This window comes from Muntiacus reevesi, chromosome 3 (genome assembly GCF_963930625.1).
Source record: "Muntiacus reevesi chromosome 3, mMunRee1.1, whole genome shotgun sequence".
NCBI classification, from domain to species: Eukaryota; Metazoa; Chordata; class Mammalia; order Artiodactyla; family Cervidae; genus Muntiacus; species Muntiacus reevesi.
Genome location: NC_089251.1, coordinates 18830370 through 18855381, shown reverse-complemented (window position 1 = coordinate 18855381; position 25012 = coordinate 18830370). Strand labels below are relative to the sequence as shown.

The window sequence follows — 25012 nt, the reverse complement described above, 5'->3', positions numbered from 1 at the left end:
CCCGCAGGCCAGGCAGCCTCAGACCACATGAGCAGAGGACAGAAATGGCCTCAACTGAAGTCTTTTCACACTTACGAAATCCACCAGGCCCATTACAGATGAAGCTTCTGCTACATCAGTCAGGAAATGAAAAGTTACGGGTCTGGTGTATAACCATAAATCACCCACTTGTGAATACATATATAGTAAGTCATTAGTGCTAATGCCATCTGCAGAGAACGCCACCCAGAGAACCAAGTCCCGCACGGTTCGGCTCCGAATAGCACCATTCTCTCTTGGAATAAGACAGAGCTCTGGGCCAAAATTAAGTCCTGGCTGAAGGTGAGAGCACTTACACCCACAGATGACTCTGGTAAATTGGTTCCTGTCCAGTCTTAAAACAAAAATAAATCAGAAAAAAAAAAAAAACCTTGAGCCCCAGCGTTACCAAGATAACTCACGTGACTATAATAGCACTTTCACGTACCCTCGTTGGCATAATCCTCCTGACAGCCCTCTGGGGTCAGGATCATTTACGGAGGCTCAGAGCAGTGAAAGGACCTGCCCCGGGGGCTCACAGGGCCAAGAAACCAAGAGAGCCAGCATCTCACCCATCACCAGCCGTCACGTGGAGAGAAGCAACTGACCCAGCACCCCCAACCCTGCAGCTCTCCCCTAAAAGCCTCCTGGGGAGCTGCCTTACACATTTGGGGGTAGCAACTGCTGTGCACAAAGCACCCTTTTGGAAATTGCATCTCACGTGACATAGAAGAATACAAAGTACTTCTCTAACTCTTGGTTGTGACTGCCAGTGCCAGGAGTCGGGAGGAAGGTGAAGCCAGACTGCAGGTGGACATGGACGACAGGAGCCCTGTCACAGCCGCACAGGGTCTTGGGCCACAGGGAAGAAGGGCCCTGGCCCACATCCCATATGGGCTCATCTCCTTGGAGGACACTGCCGTGGTGAAGCTCTTGCCCTCTCTCCCTCTAAGACGTGGAAAGTGAAAGTGAAAATGAAGTCATTCAGTTGTGTCTGACTCTTTGCGACCCTTTGGACTGTAGCCCGCCAGGCTCCTCCATCCATGGGCTTTTCCAGGCAAGAATACTGGAGTGGGTTGTCATTTCCTTCTCCAGGGAATCTTCCCGACCCAGGGATCAAACCTGGGTCTCCCGCATTGCAGGCAGATTCTTTAGCATCTGAGCCACCAGGTTCGTGTGCTCCATGTCAGAGCCAGGGTCAGCCCCGTGTGCCCCAGACACCCAGACAGAGAGCTGGCTCCAGCTTGGGGAAGGAGGGCGTCCCAGGGGAGCCAAGGCCCGCCGCTGAGCCAAAGGAACAGCAAAGACAAATAGCTGGAGGCCAGAAGGTCCGTCTAGTCAAAGCTATGGTTTCTCCAGTGGTCATATATGGATATGAGAGTTGGACTATAAAGAAAGCTAAGCGGCGAAGAATTGATGCTTTTGAACTGTGGTGTTGGAGAAGATTCTTGAGAGTCCCTTGAACTGCAAGGAGATCCAACCAGTCTATCCTAAAGGAAATCAATGCTGAATATCCATTGGAAGGACTGAAGCTGAAGCTGAAACTCCAATATTTTGGCCACCTGATGTGAAGAGCTAACTCATTTGAAAAGACCCTGATGCTGGGAAAGATTGAAGGCAGGAGGAGAAGGGGACGACAGAGGATGAGGTGGTTGGATGGCATCACCGACTCAAAAGACACGAGTTTGAGTAAACACCGGGAGTTGGTGATGGACAGGGAGCCCTGGCATGCTGCGCTTCATGGGGTCGCAAAAAGTCTGACACGACTGAGTAACTAAATTGAACTGAACTGAGAAGGGGATACATTTGGGGGATGGTGATGGTCCAAATCGGCTGGAGCCCAGGGTGGACCTGGGGCGAGAGACCACAGTAGACAGTGGCCCCAGCTGGAAGCCCAGAACATCTGTCAGAAAGCCAGGCCAGCTTCAAAGTGCATGGGGAGAGGGGAAGGGAAGGAAGTGCTCTATGAAAGACAGAGGTGTCAAGAGAGACCGCCCCAAGTCTCCCCAAAGAAAGGAACCACGAATGTCATAAGTGCGCTGCTGAGAAGGAAAGTGAGGCCCTCCTGCAGGGCTCCAAGGCGGCAACCTGCCTCTCTCACCCTCTCCCCTCTGATTTGCACCCTGACAGCAGCTGGTAGAGACAGGGTGGCTCAGGGCACAGAGGCCGAAGGCAGGCAGGCCCGCACCCACCAGGCCACTCACTCCCGGCCCACGAGTCCTGCCAGCACCACCTGACTTCACCCCCATACCCAAAGAAGAATGTGTGCTTGTCACTCAGTCATGTCCAATTCTTTGCGACCCCATGGACTGTAGTCCACCAGGATCCTCTGTCCATGGAATTCTCCAGGCAAGAATACAGGAGTGGGTGGCCATTTCCTTCTCCAGGGGATCTTCCCGACCCAGGGATCGAACCCAGGTCTCCTATGTTGCAGGCAGACTCTTTACAATCTGAGCCCCATACCCAAAGAGTGGCCATCAGAGCTCTGAAAGCAGTACCCACCACAGGGTTCCGACCGTCCGCTTTAAGAGCCCGAGGAGAATGGGGATCACGTGCCAGCCTCTTTCAACACACGCTGAAACCAACCTCCTACTTGCCCCATGATGTGCTGGGGTGACCGGGCAGCATTTGCTCAGCCCCCGTGGCCAGCAGCCCGTGAGGCAGGGAGACGCCCTCTGTACTCACTGTGAGAAGCAACCTCAAGAGCCCATGGCTCAGGAAATTCACCTGTACACCCCCAAGCAGGCCAGGGAGGGAGGCTGTCTGTTGCCCCTGCTGCCTCTATGCTTGTTCCGTGCAGGATGTATTTGGGGGAGCCCCCAGCAAGTACAGGCACCGAGGTGGAGTCCTGCCACTGCAGGCCCACGGCAAACATCCAACTTCATCCCCTCGTGTTCTCCGGGGCCTCACCTCACTTTCAGGGGGCTCTATAGCAGGTTAGATATTAGTGCAACAACCTGTCTCTTGCACAGAGTTTTAAAAATCCCCGACTGCTTCATTTCCCAGGAACTGCACCCCAAAAAGTGGAAAAAAGGCCAATGCGATCTCATTCAACAAGGATCCGGATTGCAGTCCCAATTTAGCTGGGAGAGGGGGACGGCAGGACAGGGACAGTGAGTCAGGCAGCTGGCACTTGAGCGGCCCATCCTGGGCCTCCTCCAACCAGGAGAACTGATGCTTAACACACACCTGCAGTTCCTACTCATGACTTCCTAAAACCAAGAACGGTGAGGAAGCTTCTCTTCTCTCCAGCGAATGTTGGCAATTTGATCTCTAGTTCCTCTTCCTTTTCTAAACCCAGCTTGGCCATCTGGAAGTTCTTAGTTCGCATAATGCTGAAGCCTACCATGCAAGATTTTCAGCATGACCTTAGTAGCATGGGAGATGAGTGCAATTATCTGATGGTTGGCACATTCTTTGGTACTACCCTTCTTGGGAATTGGGTTGAAGATTGACCTTTTCCAGTCCTGTGGCCACTGCTAGGTCTTCCAGATTTGCTGACATAATGAATGCAAAACCTTGATGGCACCCTCCTTTAGGGATTTGAATAGTTCTGCTGGAATTTCATCGCATCCACTAGCTTTATTAGCAGCAGTGCTTCTTAAGGCCCACTTGACTTCACAAAGCATCTCTACAGGACACACCAAAAAAAAAACAGCATGGCAGCTGTGGGCTCGGTGCTGGCGACTGAGGCCTGGTCAGCCTGATGCTGGCGAGAGAGGCCCACTGGGACCCACCCTGAGCAGTCCAGATCGGAAACAGGTGCAGGGGAAGGTCAAGAACCCTGGGCTCCCAGAGGCCCCACAGAGTCAGCCCATCCCGGCCCAGCACCCCAGAGCTCACACCCATCCTCGTCTGGCCTCCTGGAGCCAGAGAACGTAGACAAGCCTCCCTCTGAACCCCCATGTCCTCATCTGTAAAACAAAGGTGGCCTCAGAGAAAACTCACTGAGAAATGTGATTATGGCAGCCAACGGCTTAAAAGCACTGAGTTCAGCCCAACAACTCCCCATCCTCCACATACACACACACACACAGAACAAACAACACCCGGGCAGTTATTCACCATGATGATAAAGAATCCTATTTTCACCAAAGGTCAGTTAGACAGGTGAGGAAGGAACAGGAAAGGTTTCTTCACCCTCCCCTGCCTCTCTGGGAGCCCAGACCTGAATACAGACCACTGGAGCCGGAGTGCTGTTGTCGTGGCAACCAAAGTCTTAACAACTTTGGCATTTCCACAACCTGTGATTGATCCAGCTCTCAAAATTAACATTACAATGAAATGACATTTGCATTTAATTTATTTTAATTGGCTTTTACATAACTAAACGTCTTGGTTTCCACCCTTAATAACAACAGGGTGAGTTCTGAATAGTGGGACCGTTTAAACAGCAAGATGAAAGCAAATAATTTAAAATTTTTGTGTTTGGAAAAATATTGCACTGATTTGCTAGAAGCACCTTTTTGCTTAATTTTCCTCTTTTTTTCTGAGAGGACAGCAGGACCTTCTGCATGTTGAAATTCATCAACTGAAATTCAAACTGTTTCTGCATCACATTTAAAAATTAATGATTAGAATGCTTTTGGTGCATTAGTGCAAGGTATGGAAAGCAGCAACAGAAGTGTATGTGAGTTCCATGGGACAGAGTCTTTTTTTTCTCCCCATTGATGTATCCCTCATGCATAGAAGAGTCCCTGGCACAGAATAGGCCTGAGATAACCATTTGTTGAATGAGTGTGTATGTGTTCAGTCGCTCAGTGGTGTCTGACTCTTTGCGACCCCATGGACTATAGCCCACCAGGCTCCTCTATCCATGGGATTTTCCAGTCAAAAATACTGGAGTGGGTTGCCATTTCCTCCTCCAGGGGATCTTCCTGATCCAGGGATCAAACCCGAATCTTCTGTATCGCAAGTGGAATCTTTACCGCTTGAGCTATCTGGGAAGTGATGACCAACTCTCATTACCGAGAAGAAGTGTGTATAGCACTCAGCTCGGTGCCAGATATTTGAGCTTTTAGTAATACAATTTTCATTATTGTTATAAGTGAGCTGAGGCTGTTGCCCCACAGGCACTGCTGGGCCTAAAGATACAGGCGCAGGTGGGAGAGTAGGGACCTCACCTGGGGGCCAACATCTGGAACTGCCTCAGGTACCCACCACCTGCAACAAGTCCAGCTGCAGATCCATCTAGCAGAAGGGCTGCTTACAGGTCTGATGCAAAGCCCAACATTGACCAGACTCTCTAGCGTGCTTAGTCGTGTATAACTCTTATCAACCCCATGGATTCTAGCCCACCAGGCTCCTCGGTCCATGGGGATTCTCCAGGCAAGAGTACTGGAGTGGGTTGCCATGCTCTCCTCCAGGGGATCTTCCCAACCCAGGGATGGAACCCAGGTCTCCCACATCTCCTGGTGGCTCATTACCATCTGAGCCACCAAGAAAGCCCAGACTCTCTACACCACTCATGTTTGATCTCTGCTCTCTAGGGAATTCTGTCTACTGGGAAGAAAGATGTGTTTGTTGGTTTTTTTAAACTGCGGTCCCCCCACCTCCCCCAGAGATGCTCTGACACAGACAAAAGAGTCAGGTGCATAGGGAAAGGGATCAACTGCCATGAAAAGCCCTGTCGATTCTTGAAGGATGTGTGGGTGCCTCCTGGGGGAGGGGGCGGTCAGGGATTTCCAGCAGAGGGAATGGCAGGTGCAAAGGCCCAGAGGAGTGAATGGTGACAAGGATCTGCCAGTCAATGGAGTTCAAGACCTCATGTGGTGGATGAAGCGTTGGTCAAGAGGCCAGACAGGGTCAAGGATCACAAGGAGGGCTTCTCAGGCCATGCTTAGCATTTGGACATTGCAAGCAAGGATTTGAAAGTGTGGAGCAGTGCAGAGAAGGCTCCTGCTGGGCTGGAGTTGGGGGGTGCGTGGGTCTGGTGGGGTGTGGGGAGAGGCTGGATCAGGAGAGCCGCCAGAAACTGACCATCACGCATGCAGGTGGTGAGTGCAGCACAGATGGTGAAGCTGGAGAGACTGGGATGCACCTGGGGCATCTTGATGACTAACTTAGGGACCAGTTTGAAAGGATGGAGGGAGAGGGAAGCTGAGAAGGGGCTAAAACGTCTCCCAGCACACCCCTTCCTCCCTCCCCCCCATGACGTATCTGAGCAGCAGTGGTCTATCTGGGGGCTTGGGAATAGCAGATTCTGTTTTGGACATCCCATCAAAACAACCTAAAACCCAACAAACTGTGGCTTAAATAAGAAAGGCTTTTCTTTGTGTCCAGAGTGTGGGCAGCAGTTCAAGAATGCCATCAAGGACCGAGAGTCTTTTTCTGCTCCACCATCCTTAGCACATGGATTTCAGCCTCGTGATCACAGGATGGCTGCCCTATTTCCACAAATTACATCTGCTTTCCAGGCAGGAAGATGAATGGGCCAAAAGCTTCCTGTCTTGGGACTCTGGCTGTTTATTCAGGAAGGGAGCGGGGATAGGAGCACAAGCCAATGGCCTTGAACTCATCTCACTGGCCAAAACTCCCTGGTTTCTCCTGGCTGGGAGGTGGTGCCTTTCATTGTCCAGCCTCTGAGCACAGGGGCCCTCATATTTGCTATTTGCTGTGCCTGCCACCCTGCTCAGCTTCCACGTGACCAGCTCCCTCATTTTTTCCAGTCTTTGCTCAAATGTCACCTTCTCATTAGGCTTTCTCTGATCACTCTACTTAAAATTTCATTTCTCACTATCCCTCATCCAATACCTCTGGCCCTTCACTAAACATATTCGTTCCATACCTCCTTCTTTTTCTTCTTTTTGGCTGTACCATATGGCTTGGGATGTTAGTTCCCCTTGAGATTGAACCTGGGTCCTCAGCAGTAAAAGTCCAGAGTCTTAACCACTGGACCTCCAAGGAATTCCCCTTATGTTCCCCCCACATCTTCTATTATCACTATATTATACTAAATTACCATACTTTATTATGTATATACTATACTATACTCTGGGCTTACTAGGTGGCGCTAGTGGTAAAGAACCCACCTGCCAATGCAAAAGACATTAAGAGACACGGGTTCAATCCCTGGGAAGATCCCCTGGAGGAGGAAATGTCAACCCGCTCCAGTATTCTTGCCTGGAGAATCCCGTGGACAGAGGAGCCTGGTGGGCTACAGTCCATGGGGTTGCAGAGAGTTGGACATGACTGAAGCGACCTAGCATGCACATTATACCATACACTACAGTATTAGGGGATCATGCTACATATTGAAAGTTTACATATAAAGTTTACATATAGTTTACATATAAAGTAAACTTTAGTTTACTGCTTCTTGGGTCCAGCTAGAAACATAAGCCCTGAGAGTGCAGGATTTCCTCTGGATATTCTCTAGTGCAGAGTCTGGCACACAGTGTGAGCTATGTGAATGAATGAATGAGGTTCGTGAGGGAGCACCTTTCCCCACCTAGGGATTCTCCCCAAGCCCAGTTTCTCCTTAAAGGGAGACTGCTTGGTACATGGTTCCTGCCCTTAGGAGCCCCGGGCCGGGAGGTGACTGGCCAGGACCAGAGCTTGGTATACGGCATGGCTATGTGAATCAGAGCAGCAGTGCCCCAGGAAGAGCAGACGCCTGAGCAGGCCCAGGGGACTTCTTGGAGGAGGCGACCCCTGAGCAAGGCTGGGAGTGGTGAAGGCAATCTGGGAGGGTACAAGGGGCAAGCAGAAGGGTGTAGCAAATGTTCCTCTCCCCAAATGGTAGTATTGAGCATCATAACCCCAAACCCCAGCACCAGCTCCCTTAGCAAGGAGGCCAGATATGAAGAAAGTCCCTTTCAAAAAGAAGAATAAAGACAAATGTCCCTGAGAGTTTTCTACCAAGTCCCCATCCTACCCCTCTGTCACTGACAAAGTTGGACCACAGAGCTGGCTGTAATCCAGGAGCAGATTTAAGGGAAGCTGCTTGCTCAATATATGGTCTGACATGAGCCAAGCTGACTGCCCATATTTCAATAAATATCTTTAATCTCAGCAGTAAGTTCCCAGGCTGCCGCACACAAACAGCCAGTCACTCCCCTGCCCAGCAGGGGACAGGAGCAAAGACAGAGCAGATCCAATGTTTCAGGACAGAGGAGTAGATACAGATTTCCACGTCCTTTGCGAGGCTTGGACAGTACATTCCCCAGCTCTCTTCTATGAACTAACATCTTGCAGGTGGGAAATGAAAACCACAGGTTAATCCCAGATGAGAAAAAGGAAAAGGACAGAAGACTGGGAATTCAAATTCTACAGAGGGAGACAGAAAGACCCTGCTCTTTTAGGCAATCATGTATCAGGGGCAGCAGAATGTGAATAAAAAGGTTGGTAATGATGATGATGGTGATGATAGTGATGATGATGGTGGTGATGATGATTGTGATGTGGTGGTGATGATGATGGTAATAGTGATGGTGATGGTGGTGATGATGGTGGTGATGATGATTGTGATGTGGTGGTGATGATGATGGTAATAGTGATGGTGATGGTGGTGATGATGGTGGTGATAATAATAGTGATGGTGATGGTGGTGATGATGGTGGTGATGGTGATGATGATGGTGGTGATGGTGATGATGATGGTGACAGTCCTTACACTTATACAGCAATTTGGAGTTTACAAGAAGTGTAATGGCTATTTTTACAACAATCCTAAGAGGGAGGTTCTTAGGATTTGAAAACTTCCTATTTCACAGATGAGGCAACAGAGGTTCCAGGGCAGTGCCTGGCAGACCCAAGAGGGACCTGCATGAAGAAGGTGAAGGTAGATGGTGTTTGAGCCTCGGGGAGGAGAACAGGATTGAGATAGAGTGATAGACGTGGCTTTTTTCCTTTGAAAAGAATGACTCTGTTCCCTATCCATTAGATGGGAAGGAAATCAAGGCAGGATCAGGAAGAGACATCTCCAGTTCCTTTCCAATTGGAGCTCAACTAGGCAGGATGTCCCTAAGCCCAGGGCATGTGGGGCCTGTTTCCCTGTTCAGATCACAGCATCCTCTGAGGCTATGAGACCGAGATCTCTGTTCAAATTACAGCACACACAGAGGGTGAAGTCTGCCACTTTCTCAACCTCACCAACACCCAACACAGTCACCAACTCTGTTCCAAGACCAGGTACAGCCTCTTCAGGCTGTGACAATCCCACTCAAGGTTCCAACCAGTTAAGGAGCTTGTACAAAACGGGCTGTCCAGCAGTGCGGCTGCAGGAGGCCTGTGCTCATTACCAACCCGCAGAAGGGAAGGATAAGAGAGGACACACCTTCTGCTGAGGAAGTGACTGCAAAGAAGCACAGGGTGGGAGAGAGAGTCTGGGATGCCCATCACGGGCCTCCAGCTGCTGCTGCAGGGACCGGGGGCGGGGTGCTCTGCTTCTGTGAGATCAGAGGATGCTGAATGGGATGAAGCAAGGAAGGAAACTGCCAGGTATGTGACAAGACCCAGGGAGTGTAAGGCGCTCTCTACACAGTTAACCATCAAGCGATGGCCTTTAGAAACTATTAGATGAAGAGAGACCCAAGAATAGGCATGAACAGAATTTTTTCATGTATAAAATTATTATAAGCAGACTGATAAAGCACTGTTCCACATTCTGGAAAATGGTCATGAATAAAAACAGCTCAAACAAGTCAGCAGCTATGTCATCCCTCCAGCAAGGCCCAGCCCCCTCGTCCTGCGGGACAGTGAGCGGGGTTTAAGGCCTCTGGTTTGGCAGTGACTGACAATATAAACCAGGGAGGCTCAGACCAGGGCCCCCCTTGGCTTCCGGTTGCCTTGGGTCACAACCTTAATATAAACTGCACAAGGGCAGGCCCACCAACATCTTGCTCATCAGTGTATCCCCAGCTTGGCTTCTGACATAGAATTATCAAACTAATTTGTTCAACTGTCTGGGGCAATCACATTCACACAGAAGAGAGCATTCCTAGCTTTATTAAAAGATTTTTTTTCCAGTTGCTGTTTCGGGATGGGTGTTCCTTCAGTGCATTTTAAGCATTTTGATAGGAAAAATAGGGTTACACAGCATTATAAATTAAGCAAACAGAACGAAGGGCAAAATTATGTCAGAAATCCCCTTGTAAGTCAATAAAACATCGGGCCTTTGTTTAGAAAAATTTAATTCACAAACACAATTTCAGGAATATCACAGAAAGTGAGGTTTATTCCTTCTCCAGAACAAATGAGATACCCAGGAAACCAGTGGGACACACCCGGTCTCCATGGTAACATACCTGTTTCCAGTGACAGGAGAGCTTCCTTCCTGCTGCCCTGTGGAATGACACAATAACCTAACAACTGGCTTTCAAAAATAACAATTTCTGAACACAGGAGCCAGACTAATTTTTTAAAAATATGATTTCCTCATGGTGAGCATCCTGAAATAATTAACCAGATGTGCATGTAATTTTGCTGACAATTATATTTTTTCTCAAGATCATAAATATGGACACTAGATTATCCAAGAAACTATAAGCCGGCACTACGCGAGTAGCAGAGGCAGCCTCTGATTTCTCACATTTTATAGCAATATTATTTGCCTAGAGAGACAGCCCAGCCCCCAAGCATCCCTCCCCTTCATTCACTCTGAAATTAATCTTTCATATTAGCAATTTCTCTGATGGCTGGCTTCGCCTTCATAACTTTCCACTGCTGACTCAATATCCTGGACTCAGACAGATTAAACCCCTGAAAAATGATGGAAATAACAGCCTAAGAAGCCTTTTGGAGAGATGCCACTGAAAGTCAGGCATGGCCCTAGGAAGTACCGAGATGGCCCTGCTCACCAGCCCATAAATAAGGACAGTCAATCCAATGTGAGTCCAAGGTCAAGTCAAGTCAATCCAACATCAACCCAAGTCTAAGGCTGGAGCAGCAAAGGCAGGAGACAGGGGGAAGGACCATCCCTCGGAGTCCTTCAATTCACAGTTGAAGACCAGCAGTTCCACTCTGGGGGAGTCAGGAAGGAAGAGCTGGGATGGGGTACCAAAAGAATTATTTTCAAAAACAGGAGCTGAAAAACATCAGCCTGAGAGACAAACAGTAAAGATGATTATTCCTGGAAGAAGGCCACTGCATGAACACTCGGTGATGAGAACAGAGAAGGAAAAGCAGGGACAGGTAGGTTCGAGGACATCAAACCACCTCATTAAAACACCCAGCGTCAACACAGCAGGACGCTCAAAGCCTCCGTCCAGGTCAAGACACAAAGTGAATGCCCAGATACAAGCAGCACCTGCTAGATCATATACAAACTCTACCCCTGCCATGTTGAAACGGTGAATTCCTTGGGAGACTTGGAACGATTTTTTCATATCCAAGTTAATAGAGTTACTCAGTATTGAATTTAGATGAGATTAACAAATTCTAATAATGTAGTATGATAAATTTCCATTAATTCAAATCATCACAAGTATGGAATTTATGGGTTCCAGCCAGTCTGACTATAAAAAGAAAATTTGCTAAGTAAATTAAGAGGATAAACAAGGTTATCAGAGGAATGTGTTCTTGAGTCTCCTTTTTAAAACCTTTTTTTTCCCAATTGCAAAACAAATATAGGCCCTTGGGGGAAAATTTAGAATGTAGAGCAACACAAAAAAAAAGAAAAGAGAAACTCATGATCCCACGGAGCTTCCCAGGTGGCTCAGTGGTAAAGAACCTGCCTGCCAATGCAGGGGACACGGGTTCGATCCCTGGGTCGGGAAGAGCCCTGGAGGAGGAAATGGCCTCAAGTATTCTTGCCTGGGAAGTCCCGTGGACAGAAGAACCTGGCAGGCTACAGTCCATAGGGTCACAAAGAGCTGGACATGACTGAGCGACTGAGCACACACGCATACACAATCCTGCCAGACTCGACTGCTGTTAACAGTTCAGCACATTTCCTTCCCTTCTATTTTCTCTGATCTTTTTTTCCCTCCTAAACATAATGGGAATGAAGCTGTCTGCACAATTCTACATCTTGCTTTCCAGTCCCCTATTTAAGAGATACATTTAAATTGCTTGTTTTCAACCCCTTTAGCAAACACCTACTAGCTCACTATCAGAAATGTGTTCATTTCAAAGAATTCTCTGTAACTCATTAAAAAGACCAATTTGAGGTGAAAGCCAGTCAGGAATTTACATCAGTACATACATTCTCATCTGAAAATAATACAGCCACTTGTCTTCTACCGTGCTCCCTACTTCTGACTTCTCTCTGGTTCACAGTTAGTCAAAACAAGAAGCTCAGTTCACCAGCTTCTTAGACCGTGAGTGGCATGACCTCCCAGAAAAAAATAGAAGTGCCCCATTACACCCAGGAGGGCAACATCTACATCCTCTAACTGGCTTTTCTTGCCAGCGTGTCCTCTTAAAGGAATTGTAAACAGTTTCCAAGAAAGCCCCAAATCTAGAGCCTAAGATCTCAGCTCAATTACCAGCCTTCTTCCGCGATCCCACAGCAAACACCCCGCTGAAATCAGGCTCCTCCTCGGTACCAGGAGCCCTTGTCCTCTTAATCGTTTCAGTTTCCTTAAGACATGGCACCATCCCGGGCACAGGAAGTTATAAAAACACCTTGGATGGATGGACAGATGGATGGGTGGATGGATGAAATACACAGAAGTCCTCTCCCTAATCCCAGTACCTTCTGCCCGGCCCCTTTCTTCTAGTTTATGCTCCACAGATGTGTTCTTCAGTATTCTCAGTCTCTCTGAATGGTAATGCCAGCTCCTCACATAGCAGTTGCATCTGTTTCCTAAGAGGTTTTTGTTTGTTTGTTTGTTTGGAGGGGGCTAACTCTTCCTTGCAGTGTGTGGGCCTCTCTGGTCCGGCGTATGTCCTGAGACATGTGGGATCTTAGTTCCCCGACCAGAGATCGAACAATATCACTTGCGGTGGAAGTGCAGAGTTTTAACTACTTGATTGCCAGGGAAGTTCTTCATATTTACATTTTTAAGCATTTTTTCCTGGTTTGTAGAGTTGGCAGAGAATTTAAAGGCTATCTAGCCCCGAGCTGCTTTGACAAATGAGGAAACTGAGATCTGGAGAGGAAAAACCACTCACACCAAGTGAAAACCAGACAATAACAGGATGGAAGGGTGGGGTGGTTTCTCTCCACCAGCCCAAAAAGCCACAGTGCCTTTCAGAGCACTGTCCTGCAGTTTTCATGAAAGTATAAAACACTTGCCACGAGAGACCGCACAGAAAGCAGCATCGGTGCACTGAACCACCCAATCATACATTCAGGCCTGCCAAGGAGGCCCTGTAGCCAAGGTGCCACGTTTTAAATAATTCAATTCACCCACCACCCTACAGCTGAGAGAAGAGGATGATGGTTCAGCCACACATCTGGACATCCACTGTATCCCAGGCTCAGTGCCAGGAACGGGGGCACCACGGAGAAGAAATCCACAGGTCTGGCCTGCAAAGAGGCCCACTGCCCGGGGAGAGGCAGACAGCTCAGTACTCGATCTGTGAGCTCAGGCCCTGGAGACGCTCATCAGCAAAGGACCTGGAGAGCACACCTGGGAGCCTGAGCTATCCTCCCAGGAGGGGCAAGGGTGACACTGGCTCCCCACTGGGCCTGAAAGAATGAGCGGTGAATCAGCCAGGGCCCTCCAGTTAGACACATAAGCATACATCTTGTATCTTGTGCATGCACACACATACGTGTGTGTGTGTACACACACACTATTCCCCCTTATCAGAGAGGGATACATTCCAAGACCCCCAGTGGATGCCTAAAACTGCAGTCAATACTGAACCTTATATATGCTATATTTTTTTTCCTATACAAATACCCCTATGATGAAGTTTATAAATTAGGCACAGTAAGAGATAAACAACAATAACTAATAATAAAATAGAACAATTATAACAATTCACTGGAATAAAAGTTATGTGAATAGGATCTCTCTTTCTCTGTCAAAATATCGTCTTATACTGTACTCATCCTTCTTGCGATGACATGCAATGATAAAATGCCTACACAAGATAAAGTCAGTGAATGACATATGCATTGAGATGTTACATTAGGCTTCTATTGACCTGATGATGTGTCAGGAGGAGGGTCATCTGCTTTGGGTGGTCCTGGATCACTGAGCCAGGGAATCCCAGGGGGACAGAGTGGGACAGTGTGAGATTTCATTATGCCACTTAGAATACCACGAAATGCAAAACTGGGGAATTGTGCCTTTCTAGAATTTTCCATTTAACATTTTTCGGCCATGGTTGAGCATGGGTAGTTGAAACTGTGGAAAGTGAAACCACAAATGAGGGGAGACTACTCTCTATACATGTAGATTGAACTGGCTCACACAATTTGAGGCCAAGAAGTCCTAGAGTCTGCCATGTACAAGTCGGAGAATCAAGGAAGTCAGCAGTTTAAGTTCAAAGGCCCGAGAACCAGGAACACTGAAGTCCAAGGACAGGAGAAGATAGACATACTGCTGCTAAGTCGCTTCAGTTGTGTCCAACTCTGTGTGACCCCATAGACGGCAGCCTACCAGGCTCCTCCGTCCCTGGGATTCTCCAGGCAAGAACACTGGAGTGGGTTGCCATTTCCTTCTCCAGTGCATGAAAGTGAAAAGTGAAAGTGAAGTCGCTCAATCGTGTCCAACCCTTCGAGACCCCATGGACTGCAGCCTACCAGGCTCCTCCGTCCATGGGATTTTCCAGGCAAGAGTACTGGAGTGGGTTGCCATTGCCTTCTCCAAGACATGCTAGATCAAGAGAAAGAGCCAATTCTCCCTTCCTCTGTCTTTCTGTTCTACTCAAGCCCTCAGTGAATTAGCTGATGCCTCCCCACATTGCTGAGGACCATCTTCTTTACTACATCTACTGAATCAAACACTAATTTCTTTCAGAGACACCCTCACAGACATACCCATACATAATGTTTTACCAGCTACCTGGGCATCTCTTAGCCTTGTCACATAAAATTAAAAAATAAAATTTAATCTGACACATAAAATTAATCATCACAGATGAGATCTTTCTAAGCATCTTCCCGATTAGTTATTCTCCGAGGCCACTTTCATAGTAACATTCCATCATCCACCCACTCGGGGGCTCTGTGCCTACCATCCTGTTGTAACTCTCTTCATTAACCCTCTAATAGGAGGGGGCATCCCCCAAAGAACAGCTAGTATAGCAGAAACAGTCTAGGATCTGCAGCAGCCAAAGGCTGGTAAGCAATGCTGAGACTGAGTAATGATGATGGTTATAGTGATGCTAGTGATCAGGATGGTGATGGTGACAGAAATGGTGATGGTGAGGATAAGGATGATGTGGTTGAGCTAGAGAGCCGGCAACTGGCCCAGGACAACACACGGGGGAAGGAGCTATGAGTGGGGGGAACACAGTGAGAAACGGGGGAAGGAGCTATGAGTGGGGGGAGCACAGTGAGACCTTGACCCTGCTTGAGTGTCCCCGGTCCAGAGAACCTGGAATCCCTTACATGTGCTACACCTTCCCCTCCCCTACTCCCACCAACAACGCTGAAAATAATTCCCAAATGCCTAAGTTTTCACTTTACAGCTAGCTCTGAGAACCATCAGCCAAGGCCATATTGTTTTCAGGTCAGATAATAGCGAATCGCCTAGAACATATGCTAATAAAAAGCCGCAATCCTTTATCCTGTCTTTAGAGAGAAAGAAGAGGAAAACGTAATCCCCAGAGAATAAGAAAGCCTAAGTTCTGGCCAGCAAGGAGGGGTGGGGGGGGCGGCCTCAGCATCTGTCCCAGGCCTGCCTGTGCCTTTACTTACCGGGAGGAAGAAAGACCCCAAAATGAGCCGGAGCAGCCACTACGTCCTGCCTCTCACCCCTGGACGCTGTGCCAGGCTGCCCAGGCTGCGTCACCAGTGGTGGCACCAGCACCGGTGACTGAAGGATCTTTAATAAAGCCTGGCTTCTGCCGCCACCCCATGCTCTGGGGAGGGCTGGGAGGAACAGAGAGCGCAAGCCTACACCAGTCCTGTCCCCCTTCCCCTCGGGGACACCGCCCCCCGCCCCCCAACGACTCAGCCACACCCGTAAATATAGAAAATTGCGCGATGTTGTCACGATTGTCTTGAAACCCAGGTAATTGATTCGGAGAGGTTCTCAGTTCTCTAGAAACCCAGCAATTGATTCGGAGAGGTTCTCACTTCCCTCCAAAAGTAGATTACAGAGCAGAGAGGAGAGAGAGGATGGGAGCGACAGGGAAGGGTGGGGAGCTGCCGTCAATTCTATTTTCTGGAAAAGTCCTCTTAAAGCACAGGAAGGAAGCAGAGACCTGAGCGTTTTGCTGATGGAGGGAAAACAGCGCTGTGACCCATACCCATGGCTGCTGGAACCACAGTCCTGTCCACGTTGCTGGGGGTCCCCTTCAGCCCATTGGCACCCACGTGTCCAAACTAAACAAATGCTTTCCAAGCACCCCAGGGGGAAGAGAATTGGGAGGGCGGGTGTGTCTCAGCCCTCCAAGTTCAGGGTCACCATGGCTGCATCAGGGACCCTGAAAGACCCTACAGAAGATGCAAGCTGGGACAATCCAACGTGGCAGCTCCCCAAATGCCAAATCATCACACACACACAACCCCCACCCCCGCACCATGCGCCTGGCTCCCTTCCACACACATTCACAGGCTCTCACGTCACGTGCCTGGTGACCTCAGTCTGGGTCAAAATGTGCCTAATGAAACCAAATTTGGAAAGAAATCTTCAGTGCCAAGAAAGAGCTGCAGCCTCCTCCATTTCTGCAGACAGGTGACCAGCCCGAGGCAACAGGTCTTCTACATCCAGGCTTCATGGATTGTCTGACAGGGGGCCCAGAACCCCTTCTTGTTCCTGAGTACATTCAGGCTCAGAAAGCCTCACTTGGCCAATAAACCACAGAGCAAAGACAGACCAGAACCCCCATCCGCCTGACCCCATCGCTGGTCTTTCCACCTGACCCCACTCTGACCCCACCACCTGACCCCACCCCTGGCCTTTCCCCTGGGATATTCCTGCAACAACTCCAATCTCTCAAGAAGAAACAAGACAACGCTACCGTCCACTGTGAAAGTTCTCTGCATCAGTGGGGGAGTGAGAACACTTGTGACCTGGGGGTTTACACACCAGACCCACGTGGACCCATACACACTGGGTACACAATTTCCGTGTCTTGGGCTGCACACTTGTAAAATGAAGTTTCCTTCTTCTGCTCCTTTCCTCAAAGAAAAAAATTACCCAAGAAGAAACTTCTGAAACGCACAAGGTGTGAAAATGCAAGTATTCCCTCCCTCCCCCAGGGCCTCCCTCCATCTACAGACCAAGAGACCTCTCTGCACATCTCACACTCACACTGGGTCACTACTACCTGGTCAGATGTGAACCAGGTATGAAGGAGTTTACATTGCTTGAGAGGCGATGGCAGTTTTAGCAAATAGGCGTGGAAAAGAAAGTAATTTTCTTGGTTCCTCTATTTTCTGCTTTGGGCATTCTCCCTCCACGTTTTCATTTCAAAAATTGGGTTTGATCCCACTTGCCTCACACGTACCTGCTGAAGCAATCCAGTGTTCAGCAGGGCCTCACAGCACAAATGACACACACTGTAATTTTTAAAAAATATTTATATTATTTATTATTGGCTGCACTGGGTCTTCATTGCTATGCACAGCGTGGGAGGGTGGCGCTTCTGCAGTTGCGGAGAGTGGAGGCTACCCTCCAGTTTCGGTGCGTAGGCTTCTCATTGCAATGGCTTCTCTGACAGCACAGCGCAGGCTCTAGGGCACACGGGCTTCAGCAGTTGCAGCACGCTGGCTCGGTATTTGTGGCTCGTGGCCTTAGTGACCCAGCGCAGGGGCGATCTTCCCAGACCAGGGATCAAACCAGTGTCCTCTGCATTGGAGGGCAAATTTGTAACCACTGGACCACCAGGGAAGACCACCCTGTACTTTAAACTCCAATACCTTGCTGGATACTCAGGCGTTCACACAAGAAACTTAAGGCAGGCAACTTCATTTAGGCCAGCCAACATGCTCTGGGCCTCCAGGTGCCCGCGTTGTGCTAGGTGACAGACAAGGGGCCAGTGAGACCTGAGGCTCCTTCCAAGAGCTCGCCAACCCCCAGGGAGAGAGCACTGGCTCCTTCAGGAGCCAATTCTAATTGGAAGACTCCAAGAAGGCTTCCCGGAGGAGGCCCTCAAGCCAGAATCTACAGAGACCGGAAGAAAAAACAAATCGAGACCGAAAGCCAGAGGGTGATTGCCTGGGGCCAGGGGCGGGAACAGGGAATGACAGCTTACGGGCATGAGGGAGCCTTCCGGGCAAGGGAAACATTCTAAAACTGGGTTGTGGTGGCGGTTGCAGAGCTCTGTAAGTTTACTTAAAAGTATAAAATAATACACGATTTTTGGCTGCACAGTGAGTCTTGTGGGTTCTTTAGTTCCCCAACCAGGGAGCAAACCCTTGCCCTTGGCAGTGAAAGCATGGAGTCCTAACCACTGAACCACCAGGGAAGTCCCATCGAACAATACACTTTAAATGGGTACACTTTACGGCATGTAAATTATACCTCAATAAAGCTGTTATTTAATCTAAAAAATCTTTAAAGACTGAAGTAGGAATTTAATGGATCAAGTCTGGGTGGCAGGAGAAGGAAGACACCATGTCCACTGGCCTGACTCACCCTCGGAGTCCCACTTCCAGCCTCCCTGGGCCCCCACCTGCCTCCAGAAAGCTGCCTCAACCCGCAACTTAAACAGTGCTTCTCCCCAGGCCTGGGGCCAGGGCAGGAGCCGCCCTCCAGGCACCCGTCAACCCCACCCGCTCACTGGATGGTCTCCCCACCTACAACCGCAACCAAGCTCTCTGAACAGGGATGCGGCACAGGCCCAGCTTTCAGAGCCAGGTTTGGAGCAAGGCTACAGGAGGGGTTTAGCAGTGGGCTTCCCCGGTGGATCAGACGGTAAAGCATCTGCCCGCAATGCGGGAGACCCGGGTTCAATCCCTGGGTCAGGAAGAACCCCTGGAGAAGGAAATGGCAACCCACTCCAGTACTCTTGCCTGAAAAATTCCATGGATTGGAGCAGCCTGGTGGGCTACAGTCCACGGGATTGCAAAGAGTCGGACACGGCTGAGTGACTTCACTTTCACTTTCACTGAAGAAGAGAAAAAACCTGGGGGGTCGTGGGGGTGGAAAAGGAGATGAAGAAATCGAAAAACTGACCTGAGGACAGCGTGCCTGCAGCAAAGGAATGCAAGCCAAGCTCCAGCCTGAGGGATGTGGCTTGGCTGGGTCTTGGGAAGAAGAGGCATGGGGGTGGGGAGAGGGGTGGGGCAACAGGGGCCTGAGCCATTAGATGGGTGGAGAAAGAAGGAAGAAGGGCCCAGAAACACAGGGTGGGGTGGGAGGTGTGGAGGGACTCTAGGCTCTGCTGTGATATGGGGTAGCATGGAGCACTTCAAACCAGTCTATCCTAAAGGAAACCAACCCATTGAATACTCACTGGAAGGACTGATGCTGAAGCTCCAATACTTTGGCCACCTGATGTGAAGAGCTGACTCATTGGTTAAGACTCTGATGCTGGGAAAGATTGAAGGCAGGAGGAGAAGGGGACGACAGAGGACAAGATGGTTGGATGGCATCAAGTTCATGAACTTGGGCAAACACCTGGAGATGGTGAGGGACAGGGAGGCTTGGTGTGCTGCAGCCCATGGGGTTGCAAAGAGTCAGACATGACTTGGCAACTGAACAACAATGAAGTGTGCAGCACACACAACAGCATTCGGTCAGAGCGGTGGAGAGCTCACCGAGGCGACAGCAGGTGCCCCACCAAGGGGACACCTCCCTTGCTGAAGGGGACACCTGGCAAGGGAAGACTAGCTAGGACAACAGGGTATTCAGGCAATCGGGGAAGACTTCCCTAAGAGGAACAACACACACCCCAAAACTTTCTTCCTGTGTCCAGGATCATGGCAGCTTTATCCAAGGAGTAAGAGTTGAACAATCCTGAGTGTTTCTTAGCCAAGGGTCAGAAACCCATCACTAGCTCCTCATCTAATGAGGCAGGCCCACCCCAGTCTCCTGGCTTCCTGCCAACCTGGGTTGTACCTGAAACTCTAAAAAGAAACAAATACCCAGAAAACACAGTAGCTGGATTAGCAAGTGGGGGTGGGGGAGAGGGGTGACTGAGCTTATGAAGGACTGTAAGTACAGCAAGTGGAAGTCGCTCAGTTGTGTCCGACTCTTTGCGACCCTATGGATTGTAGCCTGCCAGGCTCCTCTGTCCATGAGCTTCTCCAGGCAAGAATACTAGAGTGGGGAAAAAAGAGAATACTGGAGGGAGTAGCCTAATCCTTCTCCCAGGGATCTTCCCGACCCAGGGATTGAACCAGGGTCTCCTGCATTGCAGGCAGATTCTTTACCAGCTGAGCTACCAGGGAAGCCCCTCTGAAGGCAAATGAAAAAGTAAAAAGAAAGCATCTTGGCCATCCCAATGCAGCAGGTGAGGGAGCCTGAGGCCTTTCAGACAGCGTCTTTACTTAGTCACGTGTCACGAACACCAAGATATGAAGCTCTGCCTCGGAAAGTCAATTTGACTTGAAACAGCACGGCCAAAGCAAGGTTTTCTGAAAGGATTCACTGTGCTTTTCAGATAATTTTTTAAAAAATTCTTTAGACTTGCACCTTGCTCAGTGCCTAAAACATGTTCCACCTGTCAAACCGTATGGATTACCTGAAGTTACATGAAATCCACACGAGTAGATTTCAATGCATTTTTTTTTTCTTCTTTTTGGTGAAAAGTGATTTGAAAGAGATTTTTTCCATGGGGCAAGTGGCACCGAAAGACCCTAAGTCCGCTCTGCTGTCTTCATACATGATTACCCTCCATCATCCTGATTGGAAACTGAGCCTAAAGGGAAGAGGATAAGACCCACACGAGATGCACAGATGTGCAGCCTTGCAGGTGGGCATGAAAACATACAAGGAATCCAACGAGACTACAGGAGGATGGTGAGTCCCAAGGTAGAGTATGATTAAGCCTTCAAGGGCTCTCTTTCCCCAGCACAATGACATCAGGGGCTGACAAACTAGCAAAACACACATAATCCCCCATCAAGTCTGGGCTGGCAACTCATAAACTGGAAGCATCAACCTGCAACAAACAAGCACAGTTTAGGTCTTCCTGGAACGCTAAATTCTCATACAAATCCAATCCTCAACCTAGATAAAATGTCAGCTGCCGAGAGGCTTACTCTCTAGTGCCAAATAAACTCTGGGGCTCCTTATTAATTTAGCATCCTGGATTATCAGACCATGGCACTTCACCACTTCCAAAGGGGCAAGGCAAGGTCTTACCGTAAGTAAGTTTGGGGGAAGGCCTGTTGGAGGAAGGGGAAGACAGACTACTCCGCTGCACAAACACCATCTATTTCATGCGAATGTTGAAATTATGTGTGCGGAGCTCTGCGGGCAAGAGTTGCAAGCCCTGGATGACAGCCCTACCTCTGCACCAGAGGAAATGCCACAGGAGCTCCAGGTAGAAAGGGGGCTTGGTGAGTGCAAGGCCCGGGCTAGGGAGTGTGGGCCAATGAGACCCCACTCGTTGACCTTCTGTTTTTCTAATTCTGCACAGCCCTGCAGCCAGAAAGGGACTTTAGGAGAAATCCTGAAGGAATTTGTTCAAGCTTTTTATTTGTCTTGGAGTATCTCTCGAGAAGGGCTTGTTGAAAATGAGTGGGTCATTGGCTAGTGTTGGGGCAAATCTCTGTTCTTCTGGGCATCTGACTCCCAAAGCCAGGTCTCCCAAATTATTATCACACATTGACGTATGTTTCCCATCTTACAAAAATCGGAACACAAATGAAGTAGGCAAGGCGAGAACATGGCACCACATCCCATGGCAAGCGAGAGGCAGAATCCCTAGCCCTTCCTTCCAACACATTATCCAATAAAACCTCAAGAGCTCAGTAATTACAGGCGCTTTCAAAAGTGAAACAGAAATAGATCTAAGTCCATAACACTGTTTTCCTTAAGACAAAGGGCTGGTTTTAACTAGGGGGGAGGGGGAAATCCCAGCTTTTGCTCTGTCTTCTAAGCAGACAAAGTGAGGCTGATTTTTTTTTAATATTATTGTTGAAATCTGATTATGGGGATGAGAATAGGATACAGATGAAGAGTCTTCTTCTCCTCTAGGATATAAAATCTTTTTATGGAAACACGAAAAGCAGGTTGCATTCTAAGTGTGCTCCTGACACCAACTGAGGATGACAAATTAGCTTATTATTCGGTTCCCCTGGCCTGCAATCACTGTGGAGATCTCAGGGCTTGGGTCCCAGCAGAAGGCAGACCAAAGGAACCGAGCCAGAGGTTTCTGCTCCTGTGTCATAGAAGCCTGCGGAAGCTTCCTTGAGAACACCAGCCAAGAGCACTGGACAGTTGGAAAGGCACCCGGACCCAAGCGCAGCCCCTGCCCACTCCATGCCAGCGTTTCATTTTGAGAACCACATGTACCATGAGGTCTGCTGCTCCCTTGGTGAAAGTTGTATTTTGGTTCTGTTTTTTTTTCCCGTCTGAGAAGGGTCCTGAGAGGAAGAAACTAGAAATGAAAGGGAGGAATCCCGGGCTATGGCAGAAGGCAGGCAGCAGAGCAGCCCTGGCCAGCTGGCCGTGCTGGGTCTGAGCAAGCGCTCTGGTGTGGCTGGCCGGACTCCGCCTGAGAGCGAATGCTGGTTAGAGCTGCGTGCACAGTCACTGCAGTTCAGTGAGCACCAGGTTTGACACTAAACATTAAAAATTAAGGCGTGGGACTAGGAGAAAAGAGTCCCACGCAGACCCTCAGCTTCCTGCACAAGGCTGATCAAAGGGAGAAGGGATTGGGGGGGGTTGGGGGGGTGGAGAACGTAGGGCGTTCGATGCCAGCGCCCAAGGCAGGACTCGCCATCCTGACAATCATGCTCCTCTAGGGGGGAGTGAATGTTGGCGGGGAGGAAAAGGGGGCAGCCTTCCGCGTGACCAGGCCTGGTCAGGGGTGCCCCGGGAGCCCGAGATGCGTCTCTGCGGCGAGTGCCACTTTCTCACCGCTGGGCTCCCAGATGGCAGATCCGCACGCCCCTGGGGAGTAGGCACTTGTTGAACAAAAGGGCTCCCGACTCCCGCAGCCTCTGCTTTCGGCCAGGAGAGGGACCCCCGCTCGGACGCGCCAGGCTTAGCGGCTGGAGAAGGGCGGGCGCCCGGCGCTGCGCGCTCCTACACCTTCCAGGCGGCGCCGGCCCGGAGCAGAGGCGGGGAGACGGCACCGCCGGCCGCCTAAACTTTCTCGGGTCTCCGAGCTTCATGGTTAAGTTAGGGTGGCGGGAGAAGCACACGACACACGGGGCGGGGGTGGGGGGGTGTGGAACAGGAGCCTCTCCCACCATAAAGGGGGAAAGAAAGGATTTTTTTAAAGTGAGACGCTAATCCAGTTAACATAACACCTACTGTGTGCCCGGCACTCGGCCCAACGAGAGAGAGCTACAGTGTTTCTCATTTTAACCGTCACGACAGACCCCGAGGGAGGGGGGAACTGTCCCCATTTGATAAGAAAACCGCGATCCGGGATGGTGGCGTATCTGGCACAGGTGGCGCGGGCGCGAGTCCCCGCGATGCCCCGGCTTCTAACTCCGCCGCAGGGCTCTGCCCGCCGCCCCTCCGCCTGGGAAGGGGCGAGCAGACGGCCGCCGAGCCGGCCCCCTCCCCTGGCCAGAGCGCACAGGCGACTCACGTGGACCGCGCGGACCTGTCCCCGGGTGGGGGTCGCCGGCTGTCCCCGAAGCTCGGGCTAGCCACCCCCCACCCCGGGCCTCGGATCCCTGCTCTGTCTGTAGCTCCGCACTGCGCTGGCCGGCCGGGACCCGCGCGGCTCTGCGCTCGGGTCTGGTCCGCCCACGCCCACCTTGCCCATCCGCACCCCGACACGCACAGCCGCTCACACACGATACACACTCCGCGCACCGGTCCCCACCAGCAACTGCGCCCCGACACGATTCCACAAACGCAGCCCCCAAATGTGCCGATTCCAGCTGCACACACGGATGCCCCACGAGGACACGCCATTCCAGGGACACACCGCCGTACTCAGTCAACCACAACTCCACAGCGCAGAGAAACACAATCGCCGCCGGCACACGCGCACACAAGCACACACACGCACACACATACACGCAGAGAGCCCGACCGCAGCACACGCTCCGCACTACCCGCAGCCCAACCCCTTTCCTACCTGCTCCGTCGCAGGACGCGATCTGTCGAGCTCCCCGAGCCCAAGTTCCGCGCCGCCGGCACTGGGGGCGGGCACTGGCAGCTACGAGGGACTGGCGCGCCGAGGCCAGGGAAGGGGTGCCTAGGAGCGCGGGCCTCCGTGCGCCCGCAGCCGCCGCGCTGGCCCTCCTCTCATCGCCTCGCAGAAAGACAAAAGGAAGCCGGCAGAGAGGGAGGGAGCGAGGTGGAGGCGCCCGTGCGTCCGCAGAGCCGCCAGTCCGCCGCCTGCAGTCGCCGCGGCCCGCCCGCCAGCCCCGGGAAGGAAGGGGACGCGAAGGCGGGGCCCGGAGGCGGGGGCCGGAGGCGGGGCGCGAGCTCAAGTTTCCTGCAGACCCGCCCCCGCTCGGCCACGCCCCTCCGTTTAACCCCGCCCACCAACCCACTTTGGTCCCTCCCCCGGCTCTAACCCTGCCCTCTTCTGGCCCTGCCGCGCCCCGCCCCCGCCCTCTCCACGCCGGCCCCTTGCTGCCCCGCGTGGATCTCGAGGTAGGGGGCGGAACCAAGCGCCAGCTCCGCCTTCCTAACCTTTGGCCCCTGGCCTGAGAGTATGGGAGAGGCCTGTGGGGCGGTGCCCGGGAGAGGCCCGCCCCGCGTCCTCCCGGGTTCTCTGCCAGGAAGTGCGGCCCCGGTGGCCCAGGACGGGGAAGAAGCCTCTCAAGTCGCCCCAGGCCGCCGGCCAGGCCCCTTCTGGTACCACCCCCCTGCCCGTCCTGTAAGCAGATGGCCCCAACCTTC

General features: G+C 50.9%; 1 protein-coding gene across 1 annotated transcript in view; it reads right to left on the bottom strand.

The window, feature by feature from the left end:
* The window catches only part of HPCAL1 (hippocalcin like 1), a 117003-nt gene extending 92456 nt beyond the window's left edge, over positions 1–24547 (bottom strand). The window contains exon 1 of the mRNA XM_065928585.1: positions 24240–24547. The gene's annotated coding sequence lies outside the window, so the exon portion shown is untranslated. The remainder of the gene's footprint in view (positions 1–24239) is intronic.
* Positions 24548–25012: the final 465 nt, after the last annotated feature.